The sequence below is a fragment of the Alligator mississippiensis genome, chromosome 1 (genome assembly GCF_030867095.1).
Source record: "Alligator mississippiensis isolate rAllMis1 chromosome 1, rAllMis1, whole genome shotgun sequence".
Taxonomy (NCBI): Eukaryota; Metazoa; Chordata; order Crocodylia; family Alligatoridae; genus Alligator; species Alligator mississippiensis.
The window spans coordinates 413,181,975-413,201,124 of NC_081824.1; the positions used below are offsets into that span (position 1 = coordinate 413,181,975).

The 19,150-nt window shown below is 45.1% G+C and overlaps 1 long non-coding RNA gene across 1 annotated transcript; it reads left to right on the plus strand.

Moving 5' to 3' along the window:
* The first annotated feature begins 4,875 nt into the window (after positions 1 to 4,875).
* Positions 4,876 to 18,907, plus strand: LOC132250824 (uncharacterized). The gene is made up of 2 exons (XR_009462471.1): positions 4,876 to 5,037; positions 16,904 to 18,907. It is a non-coding gene; the product is annotated as an uncharacterized LOC132250824 (long non-coding RNA).
* Positions 18,908 to 19,150: the final 243 nt, after the last annotated feature.

Genomic DNA, 19,150 nt, shown 5'->3' on the forward strand with positions numbered 1-19,150 from the left:
AAAAAGGATACTGGGCTAGGTAGACAACTAGTTTCATCTGGTACGGCACTTCTTATGTTCTCCCAGTGATCTATGTTCCATGAGCAATACTTCTTCATCCAGGTGTACTTAGCATTAAAGCTTGAAAAAGGTGATCTGGAGGGACCTAATATGTACTTCAAATCTTATCTCCGAGAAGGAATCACATTCCAATGACTGGCTTATTTAGAAAACTCATAGTTTCTTTCTTCCCTTCAAATAGATTGCATATCAGAGAAGACACAGCAACATGTAGAACACTTACACAGTAGCAATGGTGGGCATTGAAAGGTAAGATTCTGGCAAAGTTTGTCCAAAATGTATGGGAATGTGACAGTCCATTAAATCAGTGTTACTTATTGAAATCTGGTGTAAAGAGAGAAAAAGAACAGTAAAAATAAATTTTATGTAGGAATACTGCATATGCAGATAACCTGGAGTAGTTATAGGCTACAATGCAACCTAGAGGTAAATACCATAATAGCACCCACTGCTGCAGCTCCCCTGGGATATCCTGACTACAGAACCAAGTTAATTTCCATCAATGTAAATAACACTGGTGTTAGCATGTTGCAGGTCTAGGACCATAAACAAAAAGTTGGGCTTCGTCAGGCTTCGTCAGTTTGGGGGTTTTTTGAACCCGAAAGCTTGCTTAATAATTGGTTTCCAACTATTTAAGTTGGTCTAATAAAAGATATCAGATTCACCCAAAAAACCTTGTCTGCCTATGTCCTTAGACCAACACAGCTACAACCTACACCCCTGTATGAATACAAAGCGTTCCTTTGATTACACTGTGGTAGGGTAAGCTGCTTTTGCATTTAAAAAAACAAACAAACATGCAAGTCACACTAGCAAACAAAAGGTTGAATTCATAAGTCTGAGTTTCAAATTACAGACCCATGTGAATAACAGCATTAATATTCTGTTGATCCCAAACATACTAAATTTGTTGTCAGCACACTATTTTCTATGATTACTCACTTGAAATGACCTTTCCATTGTTATTGCAAAATAGTACTCTCTCCTGGGATATCTGCACTCACAGATAAATACTTGATTGCATATCCTGCCCTTTTCTCTTGGCTGCTTGGTAAACAGCTTCTTCCCAATCATTTTGGAGGAGATATCTTTTGCTTCTTCAGGACTAGAATAAGAGAAGCTCAGGTGTGACCAGGGAAATGCCAGTACAGCAAGAGTAGCTTACAAGCATTTAACTAGCTTTTATAGCTCTACTTATAATGAAAGCCATTTGTTATTGTGGATCACTAATTACAATTTCAGTCTATAAGTGGACCAAAGATATTTTTTTCTACACAACTGATAACTTAGAAAAGCAACATACGAAAAAATTATTTTCATTCCTCCTGTGAGGTTGCCTTCAAATGTTCCTTTTCTTCTACCACCAGCTAAAACCTGTGCTTTTACCATGAGGTCCTTTGAACCTAGAGTGAAAAAAAATCTAGAATATCAGTCAAAGCTCTTAAAAACATTTAGTGCTAGATAAAGTAACCAAGGTTATTTTCAGGTTTCTCTCCCTGCCCTAGCTACAGTAGACAAACATTCAAGAATCAGTGTAGCAAACACCAAAGATGGGTTACTTGGAGAACTTTTCCCAAAAAACAAAAACTAAATCAATGTCAGGCTGACATGCAGACAGCCCTAGAGAGCTAAAATTCAAAGGTGATTTAAAAAAAAAAAAAAATACCATACAAGGGCTAGGGACAGACATTACACATAAACTGGTTTAGGTGATTAGAAACTGGTTTAAACCTGTAACAGAACAGAAGTTCAGTGCACTTAAACCAGTTTCAAAATGGCTGAAACTGGTTTAAGATAAACCTGGCTGAATGTAGTATCAGACTTAACTGATTTGGGTCAAACTGGTTTATGCAATGTCTGTCCCAGACCAAGATGTGTCTGGATTCACCATTGCCAAGGCCCTCTTGCTGCATGCACCCAGAGCCTGTGCCCAGGCTGCCCTATGGCTCCTCTACACTGACACCACTGTCCCGCTGGGTGGCCCAGAGGCAGCGGTGACAGTGGTTCAGAGGACAGCCTGGGCATAGGCTCTGTATGGCTGCAGCAAGAAAGGCCCGGCTGTGGTGAGGAGGAAGATATGTTTTCCCTTGCACTGAGCAGCAGCTTCTGCCCAGCCGCAGCAGTTGCTCAGTGTGGGCAGGAACAGGGAGGGGTGGGAGAGGGGCTGTGCACATGGGTTCTGGCTGGTCCACTCTGCCGGGGCAAATTTGGAGTGGGTGCAGGGTGGGCTGAGTCGGAGCTGGGGCTGTGTGTGTTGGCAGTGGCAGGGAGGAGCCACGGGGTGTGAGGGTTCCAGGCTGTTGGGGCGGTGGGGAGGGGAGTGCTACTTGGCCTGCAGCAGCTCCCCAAAACTGCCTGTGTCCCATGGGCCCAAATAACTGTCTGTCCCTGAGTTACAATGAATCACTCCAACTTCTGAATCTACTCTGGAACTATGTCGATTCATGCACAGCATTAAGATGTCTGGGAGCACAGAGTGTGTGTGAAAGAGCCCAACAAAGGACTGAGTTTGCCCTGGCCTCAGACCAGGAAGCAATACCAATCTAGATGCCATCTGCGAGGCATGGGCCATGGTGTAGGGCAGGTCCGGAGCTGCAGATAGCATCCCCTGGCATTGTGGTAGTGAATGGGCAGCCTCCCACTTAATATAGCATGATAACATATAAGTCATGGCAGGTGAGTCAGGGCAGGCTGCCCTAGGCAGGTAGGCTGGCTAACTCTAGACCTGGCCCTGGGAAGGTCCCCTGTCACAATCACTAATCAGCTAGTGACTCAAATTTTAGCTTGTACATTCCAATGGACAGCCTGGTCTTAGTGTTCTCACTCATGCTCTCACAGACCCTGCGTGTGGGGACAAGACGTGAGCAAGGGACAATACTCAAGTTAACTTTGCAGTGAAGATATCAGTGCTACAAATAACCCAGCCAGCTACATTCTATCTTTTCTAAAAGGAACAAAATATTTTTAAAATCTTAAATATTTCTCCCTCTTCCCCCAATATCTTAAAATACAGTTTAAAAAAAAAGTTGCGTACACTCAGATGACCTTTAATTTTTTTTTTTTATTTTATTTTTTTTTTTTTTTACAGATAATTACCTTAGATGTATTCTGTCTTTATACCTGTTAAATATTAGATGTCAGATACTAATATTAGTATGGAAATCATGCAAAAAAAAAAAAAAGGCACCCTGGCCTTCATGCATATTAACAGTCCATAGATGATTTTGTTTTACAAGCCCTCTTTATCTCGTATTTGAAAGTAAGTAACCATAGTTGGAAGATTATGAAAGTAGCCTTCACAGACAGATTAAACAATTATATGGGCTGATCTGCAATCTTAAAGCTACTCCTACTCAATACCAATCCCTCCCCTCCCTCTTCCCCCCCACCCACATATTATGGAAACTACTTCACATGGGTAAAATAAAATAAAAATTGATAAAGTAGGCACCAAAAGAAGAAGTAGTCCTCCCAAGTGAACCCACTTGGACCTGTTTATGACTATGAGAAGTTTGAGAGATTCAGAACTTCTATAATGGGGAATGTCCATTGACATATGCAGTAAAAGATACAGAGGTTGAACTTGTCCATAGTGAGCAACTAGGAAGAAACAAAATTTGTATTTTCAGTTCTATACTATGTCTCCAAGGCAACAGCCACTCCTACAAAGAAACGTGTTCAGGCAATGTTTACTAGCCTAATACCTAAAATAGTCTTCATCACTAAGTTTATTCACAAGGTTGATTTTTTTGTTTGTTTGTTTTTCTTTTTGGACAGGGGGATGACAGTAAACCAATCTGGAATATCTCAGATTTTATAACTGCTCCTTTGGTAACCAGGAAAGGGTGAAAGAAGTAAGCTTACTTAGTCTGGAGGAGAGAAGACTAAGATAGCAGCTTTCAAATACAGGAAGGACAAATATAGAGAGAATGGAGATGGCCTTTTCTCTGTGGCTATGAGATACTTTCTGCAGTCTCCCTTGAACAAGATCAGATTCTACGAAGTCATCAGCCTTTAAAAGGAATATAACAAATGAGTAGAGAATACATAACACAGAGTCTGAATTTATTACTCATTTACACAAACTAGTAGATATGTGAACACTGCAGTATTTGTGCTTTACATACCAAAAACAGATTTGTCATAATTTCCCTCTACCCACTGACTTAGCTAAGGTAACAGTTCAAAGATGAAACAGTAGGATAGCCAAAGCTTTTACTTGAAAATAAATTATATTTGGCCTCAATCCCTGTTTCTTCTGTGGGGCTCCAAACCTCCCCATTACCCCAGCCGAGCCTCTCCAGATGGCGCTCTCAAAATTCTTCTGCAGACAGGTCACAGTGCTGCCTGTTGTGGTCTTATCTGGCCCTCAGCCCCAGGGTGACCTTTGGTCTCGATTAGGTACACCCTTCCAGGGCCGGTCTTGCCCTGTGCTCAAACATCAAAAAAGGCAAAAAACCCAAAGAAAACACTGGCTGCTCTCAGCCTCCTTGTCAGGCTCCATCCATGTCCCCTTTTACCTGGGATCAGGTTCTCAAGATCCCAATCGCAGTGGTCAAGACAAAATCCCTTAGTCCACTCTTTGTTATGCACCAGCCTGCCCTGCACCCCTGTGAACCTTCGCAGTCTCCTTGGGGTCTCCCCCACGTGCAGCACAGCTCTACCGCTGACTGTAGTTTTCCCTCGGGCCCTCCTCCGGATCCTCTGTTGAAAATTCTGCTCCGGAGATTATCACAGGCCTTGTGGACTCCCTTGCCCCAGATCCTCAGCTGCAGCTCAGCTCCAGAGATTACCACCAGCCCCGCCTGCCTCCTGCTCAGGGTCACTCCCCCAGCATTCCACTGGCACTGCCAGGACCTCAGCCGCTCCTCTCGCCCTGCAGGGAACTGACCCCTCTCTGCCCCTCTCTGGGGCTGGAAATACCTCTGGGCAGCCTCCCTCCTCCAATCCTGAGCAAGATGCTGCTCCGGAAGTGCGGTGTGTATTTTCCTTCCCTTCCCGTCTCCAGCTGCAGCCCTGCCACCTTCCACGCTGTGAGTTTTGTCTCACTCCTTCACATGGGCACTAGCAGTACATAGCACCATTTCATAGTATTATGGGGCTCCCAACCATGCAAACTCCATTAAAACAAGCACACCACAACACTCTGGAGGAAACAAATGTCAGAGGAAAGCTTTGGCAATTCACACCTTTAGGGGAGGCTTTCAAGGAAACTTTCTAACTTCTTTATCAAATTTTTAAGCAGCCCCAAAACTGCCACTGGAATTTCAACCAGGAGAGTTACAAATGAGCCAGACATTAATTGTTATTTCCAGCACTGGAGCTGTGGGAAGTGTTTTAGGGAACACAGTCCCAGCAGCACGAGCCATTCACAGCAGCAGTAGCATTCAGCAATCCAATACAAAATGAAATAACACACCTGCTCAAAAACTTGCTTTGCACAAAGTTCTCAGCTTGTAGATCACAGTACAGTAAACAGGGAGTTCTCAGTTAGTGTCAAAAACAATTCTTAAATTAATAGGCCAGCACTTATATTAAATGCTAGTCTTCGTCTAGTCCTATCCCAGATTCCACATAGTCCATGTGGAGACACACACAGAACTAAATTCTTTAACATAGGACAGGACCTCCATTTCAAGTAAATATGGCAACTAGGTCTTCATTAAAGCTTTTAAAGTTTATTTGCCCCTCATATTTAAGGGCAAGCATAGATGCTCAAATTTTGTGCCTCTAGTAGCAGAAATGCTTATGGTGCACTTACACGAGATGCTAACGTCACAGTAGACTAATTCTATTGCACACTTTCGCACCTGGCAAAAACCGTGCTAATGCACTAATGAGCAGTTGAATTAATCTACTGCACATTAGTGTCACATAAAAAAATGTTAATTCTGCACTAATATGTTGTAGTGATGATTACAGTGCATTAAGTTAGTACCTGTAATTACAGGTATTAAAATTAATGCGCTGTAATTATGGCACATTAATGAATGTGTAGATGCGCCCCATGTATCCTACCCACATAACAATGTTTTTCAACTCATATTAATATAGTTATACTGATATAACTCTCCAGATGGATACTTATTCCAGAATAAGAGTGGCTCCTTTCCCCCCACTCTTCAATTTAGTTTGTACTGCTCTGGAAATGATTTAAGCTAAACTGAATGAACAATTTATGTACATGAGGTTTGAATTTCTCCATGTCATGCTCATCTAACTTTATGTTGACAGGTTTTCAACTACAGATAAGCTTCAGATGCAACCCATAAATCTCAGTGTAGGCAGACAATTTCATTAGTAGCTATGAAACTTTTATCTGTTAAGAAAGCTGTTAGCACTTCATAGATTTCATAGATTTCATAGACATTAGGGCTGGAAGGGACCTCGGAAGATCATCGAGTCCAGCCCCTCACCCAAAGGGCAGGAAGTCAGCTGGGGTCATAGGATCCCAGCAAGATAAGCATCCAGTTTGCTCTTGAAGGTGTTCAATGTAGGTGTTTGAACCACCTCCAGTGGCAGGCTGTTCCAGACCTTGGGGGCTCGGACAGGAAAGAAATTCTTCCTTATGTTCAGCCTGAAACGGTCTTGCAGTAGTTTATGACCATTCGACCTAGTCGTCATCCCTTGGGGCGCTCTGGTGAACAAACGTTCCCCCAGATACTGGTGGTCACCCCTGATAAACTTATAGGTGGCCATCAGATCACCCCTGAGCCTGCACTTTTCCAGGCTAAAGAGCCCCAGGGCTCTCAGCCTGTCATCATAGGGTCTGCTTCCCTGACCTCTGATCATGCGCGTGGCTCTTCTCTGGACTCTCTCAAGCTTCTCCACATCCTTTTTGAATTGTGGAGCCCAAAACTGGACGCAGTACTCTAGCTGCGGCCTCACTAAGGCCGAGTACAAGGGGAGAATGACGTCCCGGGATTTGCTTGAGAAGCATCTATTCTCCACACGTGCAGCAGGCCGGGGCTGGGTTCTGCACAAGTGTGCCTCCTCTACCACCCAGCCTTCCATGTACCACTCACAGGAATATGCATACCACTGGTGGTATGTGTGCCACAGTTTGGGAACCACTACTGTAGTAGGTTGCTGCAGGACATTTAGGTGGCTCTTTCAAATCTAGTCTTTTTCTGGGCAGTTTTCATTTGGCGAGATGGGCATCACAAGTATTCTCCTTAGAGCAAATACAGTGGTATCCGAGGGCCTAGATGTAGATCAGGGATGGGCAAAATGCGACCCACAGCAGGCCATTCTATCTGGCCCACGGGGCCCCTAAAAAATTTAGAAAATTAATATTTATCTGCCCTGGGCTGCCTGTCATGTGGCCCTCGATGGCTTGCCAAAACTCAGTAAGTGGCCCTCTACCCAAAATAATTGCCTGCCCCTGGTGTAGATCATTGCATTTTGGTGTATTTTAGATGACTGTGGCTTTATAAACTTAAGTGCAGTGTCCATGGGTATTTTGCCTGTTCCATATTGTAGGGTGCCAAACGTGGATTGTAGTAAATGGAAAGCTGTTGTTAGTAAAGGAGAATTCCAGAGATAATTTGATTATAAGGTGGTAGTTGTTAAACTTGTGGTGGACGTGAATAAGCGAGTCTAAGCGTTTAGTCCGGATGATAAAAATGTCATCTATTGTATTTACTCTAAGCCAAGATGACACTGAATTTAAGACAAATCTTTCCAATAATTAGATTTTATGCATGGAAAATGTATAAATGTGGATATAATTTGCTATGTATAGAATTGAATTACTGGAAAATTATCTTAAATTCATCCCCCTCACCACTAGCAGGGAAAGCACTGGCACAGAGGCAAGCAGTGGCTGGGGGCTCCAGCAGCCTGGCCTCTGCCCTTGCCACCCCAGCTCCTGTCCCCACCACCACTTGCACCCCCTGCTGCTTGCCCCCTCACGGTGCCTGCACCCCTGGTGCATATAGCCCCACAGTGCCTACTCCTTTGGGTGCCTGTGCCCGCTGCCTTCTCCAGAGGCAGCCAGAGCAGGCTGTGGGGCCCGGGGCAAATCAGCCCAAGTGCGGCCCCGCCCCCTCTCCGATCCCACAGGCCCTAGACCCAAAGAAGCTGCCGCCGCTATTGGCAGCACCAGCAGTGTCAGCTGGCCAGGGGGGAGGGGTGGGGATAGCGAGTGGCTGGACGTGCTGCCACTGCTCCACTGGGCCCCCCAAAGTGCAGGGCCTGGGGTGGTCACCCCAATTCGTGCCCCCCTAGGGACAGCCCTGGCCTTCCCTCTTCTTTCCAATTCCCCTGCTGCCTCCTCCCCAGTGCCTGTGTCTTCCTGCCACTTGCCCCCAGCACTTGGTCCTCCACCTACTGCTGCTCACCCTGCATCTGGGTGGGCTCTGGCTCCAAATCCAGGTCCAGCTCTGGCTGTGGCCCCAGGGCATGAAACAATGCTGGCTCTGGCCCTCATATGGCCATATTACAGTGGCAGCAGCTCCAGCCCTAGGCCCGGGTTGGAGCTAAAGCCAGGGCTGCTTCCATTGCTCCTGCTGGGCCAGACAGGAGCCAGAGCCGTGGCAGCGGTTGAGGGGCAGAAGTGGCAAAGGGCAGGTGGTGGCTATGAATCCGGCCCCAAGCTCGGGTTAAAGGCAGAGTTGGAGCCACTACAGTGGCCTGCTTCCTGCCCTGTACTCAAATCCAACACAAGGGGCTTCTTTCCTCTCCCCCTCACCCATGTTGAAAGGGAGGAACAACTTTGTCTTGGATTCAAGTAAATACAATATGTAATACGGGTACAGTGCAGGGTTGGTGATGCCATTCTCTAAAAATTCCTCTTCCTAAACACCATGATACAACCTCCCAATAACAGAAAAAAAGAGCTCTTATGTCCCTCTAGGCAGTGATTTGGCTACACCTCCCCATCTCATTAGATATCATGTGACTTACCACTCTTGTTTTCTGGGAGAAGATTCTTCTAGAGCCTTGTATTGACATGAGTTTATCTGAATTGTGTTGGACTATAACATTCTAAAAGGTTATATGAGTCAGCTTTTAAAAAACACTTTCCATTTTCTCTTGCAGTGGAAAAGTACATTAAATGGATGTCTGATCAGGCTGCCAACAATTCTCTTCTATTTTCCTCAGATTCTTAGTTTGCCCTCCATCACCATAATATGCAAGTTGTCAGAACTGTCCACTTCAAACAGAACACTAGCGAGTCTTTTCTTAAACAGTATTGCAAGAGCCAGCTTTAGGTGGTAAATCTGGTCACTACTATCTGGGGAATTTTATGGGCTGATTAACTGTTTTACCACAGTGATTTCATTTGTGTTACTATCAGACTTGCAGAGCCAAAGATATGAGCTACCTGATAGAAACAGTCAGTCCATATCATCTAGGACAGTTGTTCTGAATCATAGATTATCCCCATTAGATTAACCAAAAAACCCAGTCAAATGAAAGTTCTTTTAGAAGGAATTGATTCATTGTCATAGACGGTCAAAATGCTAATGCTGAAATGAGCGTGATGACTATGAGCTACTGATGTACTCATGTAGGAGAAAATGGGGATGAACATAGCAAGATAGGTAAGTTAATCCTACTTCTCCGATTACTTAATAACTATTTTTTTAAACTCACCATTTGGAAACGCTTTATGCCATTAAAAGAACGGAAAGTATTCACCTCTCTATTTTTGCACAGGATTAATAGATATGCTGCCAAAGGGTATACAATATAACCTCATAAATCCAGCATTCAAAATTCCAGAAGTCTCAAAAATCGGGCACTGCAGGCAGGTGGCACTGGCCACTCCTGGCGCTGCAGCAGGGAGCAAAGTAGAGGGAACTGTCAGTGGGCGCAGCGCGGAGAGGAGCAGCTCTTGCTGCTACACGCAACCCTGGAGGGCTGCAGGCTGGGGGACTGCACCGGGCTCTTTCCCAGGGGGCATGTGCCCCCCGGATCTGCAAGTGGGACAAGAGTAGGCTGCCACTGCAGGCTGGGGCCAGCAGTGGTCTCTTCCTGGGGGTCTCTTCCTGGTGCCACTGCTGGCCCCTCCTGCAGTGGCAGCCTGCTCTCATCCCATGTGCAGATCTGGGGGCACATGCACCGAGGAAGAGCCCGGCACAGACCCCTAGCCTGCAGCCCTCCCGGGGTGCACGTAGCAGCAAGAGCCATACCTCCCTGCACTGCACCCACTGACCGTTCCCTCTGCTTTGCTCCCTGTTGCAGTCCCAGGAGCACTCAACGACACCTGTCTGCAGCTGCTGGGCTACACTACATCCCTCCCCCTGCCCCAGCCTCACTCCCTCCCTGCCAGTTTCAAAAATACGGAATTTTCAAATTTCCAGGAGGTACTCAGTCCCAAGCATGCTGGATTTATGAGGTCATACTGTAGTAGAAATATTGCTCTGACTTTATAAGCACAGTGTTTAATTTTCAATTTAACAGTAACTTTTAAATAGCTAAAGCATGATGATTTCCAGTTCAGCCAACATCTGTCAGTCCAGCCTGATTTGTATTTGATGTCCCTACTGATAATCTGAAATTCCCAAACAATTCTGGCTTCAACTCTATCTCTGGCCTTCTCTCTTAGTGCATTACTTACCTGTCATATTAGATGCAAGCATGGCAATTCCTGGACTCCCTGTCTTGAGACACAGACAGACAGTCAAAATGCTAATGTTGGCAGAATGAAGTATAATGAGGTGCAGATGTTTAAATGCCAGAGAAAAAGTAGATGAACAATTGCAAGGAGATGGATGGGGCTCCTACTAAGGAGGGTACCCAAAGATATGGTGCCTTTAAGAGCACTCTGGGCTGCATATTAAGAGGTTCCAGGGCTCTGTGGGAGCCACTGCCAGGCTCCAGAGCTGACCCTGAGAGAGTCTACAAATACCCCCAAATGGGAGGATCTCTGCTGCACGATTTATAGTGATAGGACATTGCTGTCAGGCTTTCCCTCTAGCTTGCTCCTTTGGCCTTTTGATCAGGGACAAGCGAGACTAGGGGGCACCTGAACTCCAAGGCCTCCAGTCTTGGGACTCATACGCAGAATGCCTGCCATGGATTTGAGAGTATCTGAAGCCCCAGTGATGAGTCTAGAAGGTAGGATACTTGCTGGTGGTAGCACCACACAAGACTTGAACAAGTGAGCTCTACTCAGTTAAAATTTGGAACTGATCTGGCCCTGGAAACAAAAAAATAAAAAAACAACTGCTACCAGACTCTGGGGCTCAGTAGGAGCTGCAGGAGTAGGACGGACACTAGGAACTGCTGAAAACTCAGAGGCTCTAAAGCAGGCTTGTCCAACATACAGCTCGCGGGCTGCCATGCATCCCTCCAAGCTGTTTTCTGAGGCCTGAGGTGCTGCGACAGGAAACAAAAGTAAACACTATACTTTTGTTTCGGGGGGGGGGGGGGGGGGCGGGAGGGCAGCGATGTGATACCGCTTCCTGTGAGGATTTTGAATATGGCTTGCCGGCCCACTGGGTGATAAAAAGTTCACGATCTGGCCCCACATTCAAAAAGGTTGGACACCCCTGCTCTAGAGAAAGCTGCTGCCTCTATGTGTAGTTCTGTGAATGTGACCTGGAAGCTGTAGGACCGTAAGCCATAATCAACAAGCAATCAGCTAACTGAATATAGACTGCAGCTGGTCTGAGGACTCTGCTAATGAAGCCAACAAGAAGCTCTGGTGGCTTACTGGGAGAGAGGTCAGGTAGATGTAACAGATGGGGGTCAAGGGTGTTATAAGTACAGATCCCCCCACTAAAGGGAGTGGAGACTGACCCTAGCCAGGATCAGAAAAGGAGCTCCCAAGAGCCTGCAGTCAAGAAAGTCCTACAGGGAATTTTACAGAGAAGATAAGTGATTTCATAGAATCATAGAAAACTTGAGTTGGAAGGGACCTCAGGAGGTCATCTAGTCCAACCCCTGATGAAGACAGGACCATCCCCAGCTAGATCATCCCAGCCAAAGCTTTGTCTAGCCAGGTCGGTCTGAAAAACCAAGGATGCAGATTCCACAACCTCTCTTGGTAACTTCCACAACCTCTCTGGGTAATTTGTTCCAGTGTTTTACTGCCCTCCTAGCAAGGCAGTTCTTCCTAATATCTACCCTAAACTTCCCTTGCTTCAACTTGAAACCGTTGCTCCTTGTTCTGCCATCTGCCACCACGGAAAACAGTCTAGCTCCATCCTCTTTGGAACCCCCTTCAGGTTGCTACTAAGACCCCTCTCAGTCTCCTCTTCACTAGACTAAATAAGCCCAGTTCTCTCAGCCTCTCCTCAGAAGCCATATCCTGCAGCCCCCTCACCATTTTTGTTGCCTTCCACTGGACTCTCTCCAATTTGCCCACATCCCTTCTGTAGTTGGGTGCCCAAAACTGGACCCAGTACTCCAAATGTGGTCTCATCAGTGCTGAGTAGAGAGGAATAATCACTTCCCTTGACCTACTGGCAACATTCCTACCAATGTAGCCCAGTATGCTGTTAGCCTTCTTGGCAACAAGGGCACACTGTTGGCTCATATCCATCTAACTGTTCACTGTAACCCCCAGGTCCTTTCCTGCATTGCTGCTTCCCAGCCAGTCTGCCCCCAGCCTGTACAGGTTCATGGGATTGTTCTACCCTAAGCGCAGGACTTTGCACTTATCCTTGTTGAACCTCATGGGATTTATTTTGGCCCAGTCTTCCAGTTTGTCTAGGTCACTGAATCCTAGCTCTACCCACCAGCATATCTACTACTCTACCCAGGTTGGTGTCATCTGCCAACTTGCTGAGGGTGCACTCTATGCCATGTTCCAGGCAGAGATGTGGGTCAGAAATTTTTCTGGAAAACTTTGCAGTGCTTTATTTTTCCATGGGAAATTTTCCATTTCTAAAAATTCATTGTTTCATAAAATTCATTAGTAACAACGAATGGATGCCAATACAATATTAGGCAAGCTTGGAAGTTTCAGAGTTGTAATTAATGTTTTCCAGGTGATTATCCCAAGGAAGCGTGTGACAGAGTACATATATGTCTTATTGATTTGTAAACAGGAGGGTAAATACACTTGCATATAATCCAAAACAAAAATCAAGTTATGAATTCACCTATTGGCTGTGCAGGTCAAATCAAAACCAACACTAAAATTCTTATTTCATCTATGGAATCAGAAAAAAAATAAATGTCTTAAACTTCGATCATACAAGTTATAAGAAGACATAACCGCTTTGTGGGGAATTGCTGGCTCTGTATAGTAGAACAGATAAGGGAAAGTGTTTGTTCTTTGTAACTCCTCTGCAACTGCTTCGCTCACCATGGCCTTGAAGATAGCAGGAAAAAAAGTATGTACAATTCTGATTTCCAGGTGCAAGAAGGGAGTGTTATTTCTCGCTTTGTGAACTAACCTTGTCTCCTCCATAATTCCCATCCTGATAACAGCCAAGCAGTAATGAGGTAGTGTTTGTAGCTGCTTTTTCTAGCAAACTCTACTATATGATCATGTGAGTTGTAAGCGACTGTTAAAAAGTATATAAGCCTCCTGATTTTGCTCTTGGGGTAAACCCCTTCCAAGTGCTTGGGAAATCCATCTCACTTTGGAGTCCCCCCTACAGCTGTAGTTTCTTTTGAATAAAAGCTTCTGCTGACCTGACCCAAAAGTATGCTGCGTGTGTTTCCACAACACATCTCAGACTGCAAGTGAAAGCAAAACCAAAACTAAAACTGTGATTAATTTTTGTTTCACTTTCAATTCAGCAAAACACAGAGCAGTAGGACTGTGCAAAATTTCACCAGCTGTTTCGCCTCAACACTGTTTTGTGTCACAACCCAAGGGTGTGATTTTTTGTTTGTGCGCGCTTCAGCACTGCTAAATTATTTTCCCGCCGTTTGTAGCTTTCTTTGCAGGGTGCATTTCTTCGTTGCAGCACAGAAATGCACATTGCAAGGAGTTCCCGCCATTTGTATTTAAATTCGTGCCCCACTATTGGTCAGTTCTAAATTATTCCTACGTGGCGGCTAGCGGTTGGCTTGCTAGCCGTATAAGAGGCTTGAGTGGTTTCCGCCCAAGTTGGAGGACTCCACGAACATCAGGAGGAGGAGACTTCACGTCTCGTGAAGATCTCCAAGCGCTGCAGAGCCTATTGGACCCAGCGTGAATATCAAGAAGGCAACAGGGGTCTGATCAGCCTCTAGCCTCTCCCCATCGCTGAGTGCAATCCTCGACGTACCCTTTCCCTGCGCGCAAAAGTTCCACGGAGCCTCAAAAACTTCGTGTGAGTGAATTGTGAGTGAATCCAGAGCTCTGTCCGAGTCCTAAAACTAGGATTTAAACCAAGTATTCCTGGAAACGTTCCAGCCTGCACCGCGACCATCTACGGTGTAAGTAAACAATCTTAAACAACCATTAAGCGTCCGTGCCTAATTCTAGCGTGTCGCCTGCCTTCCCCGACCCAGCGTGTCCAGGCTGCTGGCCACAGCCCGCCGCGCGAAAAAAGGGCCTCGGACTGCTCCCGGCCCGCACATTTCGATACATTTTGAGCTTGAAACAGCAAAATCAAAATGAAACGAAGGGCTTCGAAACAGCCTCGAAACTAAATGAGGGCAGTCAAAACATTTTGAAAGTTTCAAAACATTTAGATTTTCAAAGCTAAAGCTGGGCTTGCCTGCAGGGAAACAAAGTAAGGAGAGGGAAGAGGAAGAAGAGGGAAGGACTGCTCTGATATTGACTGTGACTGTTTGGCTGCCTAAGATGCTGCTGGTGCTACTGTGCTGCTTACTAAGTTATTACCTGTTGTCATTTAAAGTGGTGGACCGGGATGAGGCTGTAAGGGAGGAGGAGACCTCATTAGGGCACACTACCATGTCATGTAGAGGCCCCAGCACCAGTGAGGGCACGCTTTCACACACACACACACACACACACACACACACACACACACACACACACACACACACAGTTTGAAGTGTAGTTTCCCAGAAACCCCCTGCAGCTACTTCCTTGAAACTTGGCAGGCTTTAAGGCCTCAGCAGGGGCTACCATGCCTGCTGTTTTCACCCTCCTGTGCCTTCACACTTACAAGTGACACGTTTTGCTTTCAAGACTTTGAGGTGCAGTTTCCCAGAAACCCCTGCATCTATCTCCATGAAAGTTGGCAGGCTTCATGCTCTCAGAAGGGGCTACCACCCCTGCTGTTCCCATCCAAATCTGCCAAAAAATGACAAAGTTACAGGCGGTTTCATGCTTCCCCATTATAGCCTATGGGCAAAACAGCAAGGAAACAGCCAAACAGTTTCGGCAAAATGAAATGGAACAGTGCTCTCAAAATGAAACGAAACTCAAAACGAAACACTGTCCTGTCGAAACGTAAGTCAAAGCAAAACAGTGCTGTTTCGCAAAGCCCTACAGAGCGGTGTCTCATTTCTTCTCTGGAGTTGGGGAAGTTGGAAGTGTTTGCATAAGATCTGTTAATTTTTTAGTGCTTTTCGTTTGAAGTAGTCATCATAATGCCCAATCAGAAAAAAACTAGCATGTGGCATCATTATAGTGAAGTTCAAGCCACCAAAGGACGGAAGAAAGATGGCAGATGTAACTATTGCAGGCAGGAGTATGCTAACAACGTAACAAGAATGAAAAAATATTTAATAACCTGTAGAAACTGTCCTGGAAGAGTACAAGCCACATACAGAACCTAGTGATGGAACAACATAATCTGAGAAAAGTCTACTTCAGGAATCCTATGCAAGTAAATAGGGGTGCACCGACAGATTTTGGGAGCCGATACCAACAGCCGATATTTAAGGAGACATATCGCTGATACAAATCCAATATCTGATACAGCTGCCATCAGGTGGTAAGTCCGGTGTGGTAGAAGGGGAGGGAGGAGGGAAGGGGTGTGCAGGGGTAGATCAACATCCCCCCGCAGTAGGGGAGGGGGCAGGGGCAGACACTGCCCAGCGGGGGGGGGAGGGGGGGAAGGAGGCGTGCGGGATGGAGGTGCGGCTCGTGGGGTGGAGGCAGCTCCCGCCACTGCTTGCACCCGGGGGGGGAGATGTGCCCCTGGATCTGCACAGCGTGGGGCGGGACAGGCTGAAGCTATGGGGTAGAACCAGAGCTGGCACTGCAGGGCTTTTCTTGATGGGGGCTGGGCTTGGAGTGGGCTCCGGTGGCGCTGGGAGGAAGCTGCCGCCACCCCAAATTTCACTGGGCAGAGCCTGCCCCTGCCCCCTCCCTCACCGTGGGGACTGTTGATCTGCACCCCCCCATGCCCCTTCCCTCCTGCCTCCCCTTCTGACTTACCAGCTGGAGGCAGCTTTCCACATTGCCAGTTTCACTCCATGCTAAGCGCAGCACAGGCATTTATCAGCCCCATCAGGCCGATATCCGATATAGACAATTTTCTTTATATAGGTACCAATCTGATATCGGACTAATGTGTTGGTGCACCTCTATAAGTAAACAAATTAATATATTAAACAACACATTATAGACTAGAATCTATATTGTTTTAAAACATTATAATTTTAAAAGTTGTTAATACAACTCTGGACCATTATTTATTTATTTAAAATATTTATATCTTGCTTTTCTGCTTGCACTGAGCACCCCCAAAGTGGCTGAGGTTTAACATTTTTTTTTTAATTACATAATGGATAAATAGTTAACTATTTCAACCCAGCAAAGCGAGCTTAGTCCTCTGGCTGATGGCAGAGGCCAGACTATACTTCCCTTTGGCTCTACAGTCCCAGGGTAACTGAGCAGCAAGTTCAGCAGCTGAGTGTTTTTTCTGGCAGGGAGGGGGGAACCAAGCTCCCTGCTGCTTCTCCTTCTCCTTCTGATGGATGAGGCCAGACTAGAATAGACTAAAATAAAAATCTTTTCCCCCTTTTGTTGCAGGAACTTGGTAGTTCAAGTGAAATAGCAGATTTGCAAAAAAATGGAAAATGAAAATTTTGAGCTGCCAGGCCTGGGGAAAGAAGCAGCAGGATCCTTGCTTTCAAGACCACTGTCACCAGATATGCGATCCACCATGAGTAGCTATTCAAGATAAGCTTTTTATCCAACTTTGTGGACAAAACGTCAAAAGAAGATCAAGAAAAAGCAGATGAGACATTAGTTCGAGCTATATTTGCAAGTGGTACACCTCTTTCCATTACTGAAAATCAATACGGGAAGGAACATTGCAAACCAATTCGCCCATCATATCCATTACCATCCCGTTATTGCTTATCACATTCTCTCTTAGATAGAGAGTATGACAGAGTTCAAACAATGGTTATTCAAAGGATTGGTCAAGCTAAATCACTGACTCTGATGTCAGATAGATGGACTGACATACAAAGAAATCCTTTATTGAACACATTATGTTAGCAACACCTGAACCAATATTCCTGAAAGCAACTGCTACCAAATCTTCTCGTCATATAGGTGAATACATAGCCAAACTACTGAGTGAAGAGGTTGAAAATGCAGGTCCCTACAGAGTACAAGCCCTTGTAACTGATAATGCGAGTAACATGAAAGCTGCATACAAGTATTAAAGGCAAAGTATCCTCATTTAATAGTATTTGGCTGTCTTGCTCATGGGTTGAATCTTCTGGCAAAGGACATAGTAAGTGTGAATAAAATGAAGACAATATTGGCAAACTGCAAAGTGACTGTGAAGGTACCAACAGTCATCATGTTGCTAATCACACTTGGAAGAAATTACAGAAAGAGAAGCAGGGGAAGGAAAGTGCATTTTTATTGCCAGGAGAAACTATATGGGGCTCGGCTACAAAGCGTTTACATAGTTTGCTGCACACAAAAAGCTGTTTGCAGTGTGTTTCAATAGATGACACAGTATCCCAGATTATTCCCCTGAACTTTCGGAAGCAGACTCTCAACAACAATGTGTTCTGTGTTTGAGTTCAAGGAGCATACAATTTGCTACTACCAATTTCAGTGGCTATAAAGAAACTTGAAGGAAATGCACCACGCCTTTCAAATATTCCAGAGATATTCAGACAACTGAATTAAAGTCTAACTGAGTTTTTGCCTTCTTCACCTATAACCAAAAAAGTAGTAGTAAAACAAATGCTTACTAAGAGGTCTCAGTTTTGCTCTCATCCAGCTCGTCTGGCAGCAAACCTTTTGGATCCTCAACACAGAGGACAACATTTATCAGAAAATGAATTACCTACTGCTCTCAATACAATTATGGAAGTAAGATTAGAATGTCCCCAACATCGATGCCATAGCTGTGACGACAGACACTGCCCAGTACTGCGCAACAGAAAAACACTGGAGCAAAGACATTATTTGGCTGGCAGCAGAGAATACGTCTCCCCTCACATGGTGGAAGGGATATTGCATTGCCCAACTGTTGTCCAGGACTGCTTTAAAGAATCTAAGCATTCCACCAACAGCAGTTTCTTGTTAACGGAACTGGAAGGCTTTCAGCTCAATTAAGACAAAAAAGAGGAATAGTCTAACAAACGAATACACCACTAAGCTTGTTTTCATTTCTCAAAATCTCTTGCTTCTGGAAAAATCAGTCAGAAGCACAATTACTGAAGAAGATGCAGTGTAATAAAAAGTCACGCTTGCCCATAGACTCATTGGTAAAACCATCCCTTAGAAAAAGAGAACATGGTTCAAGTAGTTTTGAATCAGATTTGCCTCAATCTGATTCTGAAATGGAACTAATAAGTAGTGGAAGTGATTCTACAGATAGTGACAGTGAAACTGGAGGTGCCGCAACGACCTCTGTGAAAGAGAGTTAAATTCTGTTGAAGTAGATGAGTGGACAACCACGGCATATTGTGCACAGTTTTTTGGGTGTGCTAAAATTAGTGTGTTAACAGTTTTCAGTGCCTCCGTTTTTCCCCTTAAATTTAAATAAACAATGTAAGGGAAGTACATGCTATTGTGTATTGTCTTTACATTTTTACAAGTACAGGTTTCCCTTACTTTATGCTGTACATGAGTTTCTGGAAAACAGCATGTAACCTGAATTTGCATAAAGGGAACCCATTATACAGTATGTTCCAAGACCTAAACTGTACTAACCCCCAGACCCATTTCTACCACTTTTACAAGACAATTTTGGTACTCTCCAACAACACAAGCACAGGGCACTATTATAATTGGGATGGCAGCTAT